The sequence below is a fragment of the Triticum dicoccoides genome, chromosome 3B, assembly GCF_002162155.2.
Source record: "Triticum dicoccoides isolate Atlit2015 ecotype Zavitan chromosome 3B, WEW_v2.0, whole genome shotgun sequence".
Taxonomy (NCBI): domain Eukaryota; kingdom Viridiplantae; phylum Streptophyta; class Magnoliopsida; order Poales; family Poaceae; genus Triticum; species Triticum dicoccoides.
Genome location: NC_041385.1, coordinates 173,760,850 through 173,766,607, shown reverse-complemented (window position 1 = coordinate 173,766,607; position 5,758 = coordinate 173,760,850). Strand labels below are relative to the sequence as shown.

General features: G+C 50.8%; 1 pseudogene; it reads right to left on the bottom strand.

Annotated features, from left to right (window-relative positions):
- Positions 1–1,258: 1,258 nt before the first annotated feature.
- The window catches only part of LOC119275397, an 11,718-nt pseudogene continuing 7,218 nt past the window's right edge, over positions 1,259–5,758 (bottom strand).

Here is a 5,758-nt window from a genome sequence, read left to right as displayed (position 1 = left end):
AACTTTTAAATAATTGACTAGGTTGTTTTTGTTCGCGTCCGGTAAACAAGCAGTCCAAATCGTGGTGGTGTCATCGCGCTTGCTCACGTAGTTTCGGTTCCTGCACGCCCTAGAGTCGATGGAGTTGACGCCTAAGCCGGCCTGGCTGTCGCTGTGGGCCCAGGGGTTGAGGTAGGTGCCGAACTCTATGGCAAGGTCGTCGCCGGTGGCATTGAGGCGGTTGTTGTTGCTGAAGAAGGTGAGGTTGTTGGCGCAGGTCTGTTCTTTTTTTTTTCCTGACAGGTAATAGACTTTATTTCTGATATAATGGTCATGTCATTTACAAGGAGATGAGAAACAAAATCAGAAATCGAGTTTTCCTAAGAACCACAAGATCGACTACCAAATTAGTTTTTTGCCAAACTATCAGCAACTTGGTTTGCTTCCCCAAAGCAATGCTTTAATCGCTGGTCTGTATGTGCTCCCTAGACTGTACTTTAACAGAGAGCAAGCAAGCACTCACACAATCGCCGAACTGACCGAGACCAGACGGATTTGCCTGGATGCTGTTTGGTTTGAAACCTGAAGTGCTGGACATGTCCCTGGCCACACGCAGCTGATTAGCCTGGCTAGCATACAGGCAACTTGATTAGCCTGGTCTAGGCCAATGTAAGCACACGCATGTGGTTTTGACACTATTAGCACGTCAACTCAGCCATCAAATCTATTTATTTAATTTTTAAATATTTTGTCTCAGGCCAGGTTTGCAACAAAACAAAAAAAGTTCAAGAAAAAAAAAAGTCTGCAACCAAACAAAAAATGCACACAGCTGCCTGGCCAAGCAAAAGTCCTCGTACCATACAGGAGTCCAATGGAAAAATTTTGTTTTTGCCACTCTAGATTTTGCCAAAGTCCTCGTACCATACAGGAGTCCAATGGAAAAATTTTGTTTTTGCCACTCTAGATTTTGCCAATTTTCCTTAGGCCACTCTAGATTTTCACGTTTCACTTTTACCACTGTTAGTTTTGGATAATTATCACAATTGTCATTCCGGTGGCAAAAGCAAAATTTTCAGAGTAGCAATTGTCATACATTTCAAAAGGTAAGAGTGGCAAAAATGAAATAAAATTATTTAGCTTTTTCCACATAATGGCAATTGTGATAGCAAAAGCTAAGCGTGGCAAAAGTGAAATGTCAAAATCCAGAATGGCATAAGAAAAATTGGCAAAATCTAGAGCGGCAAAAATTAAATTTTCCCGAGTCCAATTGGGATAGAAGTTCCAAATTTTCTGCTTCTGACCAAGTAAAAAGCTTATCACACTCACTGCCTGTTCTGTCCTGCCAAAGCAGCAGTCTAACAATCACGGGGAGTTCCCACTTGTAATCCAAGCCAAACAGATAATATAAAGACAGGCTACATTTGTTATGATAGCGATAAATGCAGCTAGAGGTAGAGCACGGAACATCTATGGCTCGACGGTAGTCACCTGCTGCCATTCGCCATCCACAGCTTCTTTCCACAGGGTCACATTGTTGTTGCCATCAGAGACCGCCAGTATATTTCCTGTCAGTGACCACGACACCCTCCAAACAGGGGTTCTGAAATCATTCAGAACTCTGCCTTCCCATTGCTCGCCTTCTTTCGGCGCTGTCCAGATGACAACAGTTCCGTCCTGAGAGGCACTGGCGATTGTGGACTTTGGGAGGCCAAGGTTTGGAGCCCAGGCGACCTCTCTCACCCAGTCCGTGCATCTGAAGGGCTGGGAAGCAGTCCATCCTCCAGCTCCCGTTGGTGAGCTTCCACACCTTGACAGTGTTGTCACAACCACCAGAAGCAAGTTTCTGAACATACTCAAACTGCCCTGAAGGCCCTGGGCTGATTAGGGCACCAGGGGCCATCGCCGGAGCCCAGGAAACAGAGGTCACGCCCACTGGATGAGCCTGGTCGATGCGCGTCGTCTCCCACCCACCATCAGAACGAGCTGTGAAGGCTGAAATGTTCCCATCAGATGAACCACAAGCCAAGCAGATACCGAGTTCATGAGGCGCCCAAGCAATGGAATTTAAAGAAGACTTGTGCTCAGTGAAAGTGTAAGCCTGTGTCCACTCATCAGGTTTACCCGCTTCTTTCCATATTATAAACCGCCCATCATAGCTGCAGGATGCAAGCATGGAACCATACTTAGGATGAGCCCACGAGACTTGCCAAACTGGGCCCTGGTGTCCGCTCAAAGTAGCAAGTTGCTGCTGCGAGGTGCCACTTACGCCAATGATCTTTATTGTGTTATCAGAGGATGCAGTGGCGAGGCGCTTCCCATAGTAATAGCATCTCCAGCCGCGCCCCAACAGGCCCTCCCCAAGCGATTTTTCCACGCCGGCGCCCAAAAATCGGCCAGTCGCGCCCCCAGAAGCCTGTTTTTCGCCGGTTTGGGCCAAAACTGGCGCCGGCGTACCAGGCTGAACCCGGCGCATTGGGGGGCGCCCGGGGCGCCGGGGCTAGCTATTTTGGCGCGAACGCACTGCGGGCCCGCCGAGTCAGCGACACTCGTCTCGTCGTCCTCACAACGTCTCGGTCTCCCGTGTGGAATCAATGGCAAGGCTGTCGTCGGTCAGCCTTCCATTGAGTCCTCACGGGCGGCGCTCACGGGCGGCGCGGCGATGCCCCCCCTCCGACCACGCGTACACACGACGCCCGGCTATAAAAGCAACACCTCTCCCTCGCCTCTGGCCACACCCGCCCACAGCCGCCGCCGAGCTCTGCCTCTCTCTCTCCCCCCGCGCGCAGCCGCCGAGCTCTGCCTCTCCCCGTGCCCAACCGCGACAATGGCTGAGCGATTCCCCGGCGATGGGGCGGCGGCCAACGGCTTCGGCCGCCGCTCGCTTCACGAGTGGGAGGCGTATACTTGCTCTTCGAGGCCAACATCCCGGCGCCTCCCGACATGCGCGTCGGGCCAGGGGGTTGGAGGCTCATCGCCGGCGGCGTCCCCATTCCCTCGGTGCCCGACGTCGACGTGCGCCCCGACTACTTCGCCGACGAGGTCGACCGCATGCGGGGGTCGCTGACGGACGAGCAGCGGCCCTCCCGCAGTACGCCGCCGGCAACCACGAAGCGTGGGAGGCGTACTTCCAGCACCGGCAGACGCAGCGGATCGACTCCATCAACAGGGCGCCAGTGGTGAGGGGCAGCAAGAACAGCGAGGGGCGTCGCCTATGGTGGGCGCCCCTAGCCGCTCGCTTCACGCCGTCCTCCGGCACCTCGAGGGCGGCAACGACCCACCCTTGACGTACCCTCCCGCCCCGGCCCGGATTGGCAGCGGCCAGTGGATGCCGAGGAGGACGGCGTCCTCTTCTTCCTCCTCCTCACGTTCCTCCTCGTCGGGGTCGCGGCGCTGCTCAACGTCAAGGCCGAGCCCGCCGAGACGCCGCTCGGCCGGCGAACACGCAGCGCCAACATCGTCATCAACAATAGCGGGCGCGCCTTCTCCTCGGCTCCTCCCCGCTTCGTCAGGCCGAAGACGGAGCCAGGGCTCGCCGCGGTGAAGACGGAGCCGGGCCTCTCCGAGCAGGCGGCCTTGAAGCGGGCGCGCGAGGATTGGGCGCGGACGGAGCTAGAGCGCCAGTGTTGCGCCCTAGAACAGTACTCCGCTCGGCACCGTGGCCGCGATGAGGGAGGAGTCGTCGTCCTCGACGACGACGACGACGACGCGCCGCCACCGGTCTGCCAGGGCGACGGCGAGCAGGGGTCCATCAGGGGCGGCCTCGTCAAGGAGGAGAAGGACGACGACGAGGACAACGGCGATGGCGGCGACGACGACGAGGACTTCGCCGCGCTCAGCGCGTTCTTCCTGTAGTTTAGGCCTTTATTTTTAAGTTTACTACGTAAAAACTGCTAAAATCGCCGAAGTTTATTTTTAAGTTTGCTATATTTCGCCAAAGTTTATGCCCTTTTGCCGAATTATAGCCGAACGTATGTTAAAAAAAAATCTTCTGGGTCAACCCTGAGGCCGGCGGCTGGGAACCCGATCGGTCTCAAGCCGATTTTTTCACCGGGTCGCCCCCATGCGGCGATTTTGCAAGCCGCTTGGGGGCGGCTGGAGATGCTCTAATCATCATGATGTCATGCACCACATCCTGGTGCCCAGTCTCTATCTTATGAGGAGGCATTGATCCAATTATGTAACGTCAGCTTTTAAGTAGCCGGCTGTTCTTCGTTGACCACCTCAGGCTCCTATCTGATAGTAACAAAACCTAACGTTTAGAGAAAATTTATGTTAAAGAATAAAGCAGAGTAAAATTTAAATAGTACTCCCTCTGTAAAGAAATATAAGAGCATTTAGATCACTACTTTAGTGATCTAAACTCTCTTATTTTTCTTACGGAGGGAGTATCATTCGTTGACACAAGTAGCATAGTTGCATTTGTACATATGGAGCTGGGCATGTTTCATTTTAAAAAGAAACAGTTACATGTTATAATTTGTAACAATGTTGATGTTACAGTCTAACAATTTTGGCACACAGGATCAATACACTAATTTGCTACCAGCAAGTCAAATGTCAATACAACATTGTTTCCTAAAATGACAAAATGAATCATCTGAGTGCTTATAAGACTCATGAGTGTGACTGCCTGACTAATACTTATATACCATCTATACAAAATTAGCCTAATAAACTAGGAATTCTGGAAATCAATATTACCAATAGAGTACTCACAGTTCAAGAAGAGAGAATTTTCAACACCCCCAGCAGATAGAGATATGCTAAACTTAATTCACATCTCTTCTAGTATACATGCATGACATGGGATGGCATTACGACAAAACAATGTCCAGCTAGTTCAGCACTAGATATTGTTCACTTGAACATCTTATGACGAAGGAGGAAAGAGTAGTAAGACAGTGGCACTAGAACGATGATATCTTTCACAGTAATTAAGAATTTCGAAGACATTATCCTCAATTCCGAGACTTTTTAGTCAGAAGAAATTCATGTGCTAGCTGTATAACATGCACTACTTGGAGATGCAATCAGGTGGTGTATGCAGTCCAAATATAACATGCAACAATAAATTGTCTACTTATTGTTGCAACCCACAAACCAGTGCTGTTTACCACAATTAAATTAAAAATTACCACAATAGGCCGAAATAGACAATACTCACTTCGTTCCATAATTTTTGTCGTGGTATGAAGTAAGACCACGACAAGAATTATGGAACGGAGGGAGTATAAAATAACTGTAATAGCACTAACTTCAGCATCCCCCAGCCCCAACCCAAAGAGGACAATTTGAGTTGAAAATTTTAAAATAGAAAAGCATAATTAGTTGAAGAAAGCATACATGCAAATGGTGCTACTGAAAATCCAATCTTCAAATGACACAACCAAAATAATAACCAGATGGAATAATAACGCTAGATAGACTGTTGTACACTAGTAGAAAACGGACCTAATATGAGACACATTAGTGCCGGTTTGGTTTCGAGCCGGCACTAATGTGTCCATTAGTGCCGGTTCCAACGGCTAGCCGGCCGTCCTCATTAGTACCGGTTCGTGGAGAACCTTTAGTACCGGTTGGTGGCTTCAACCGGTGCTAAAGGTCCATCCTATATATACTACACTTGAAAAAAATTTAGTTTTCCTCTGTTCTTCCCTCTGTTTCCCTCCGTCGCGCCACCCGGCCCCGATCGTCGCCGCCCCCGCCCCTCGTCGCCGACCCCGGCCGTGGCCGCCCCTCGTCGCCGGCCCCGTCGACGTCGCCACCCCGGCCGTTCCCG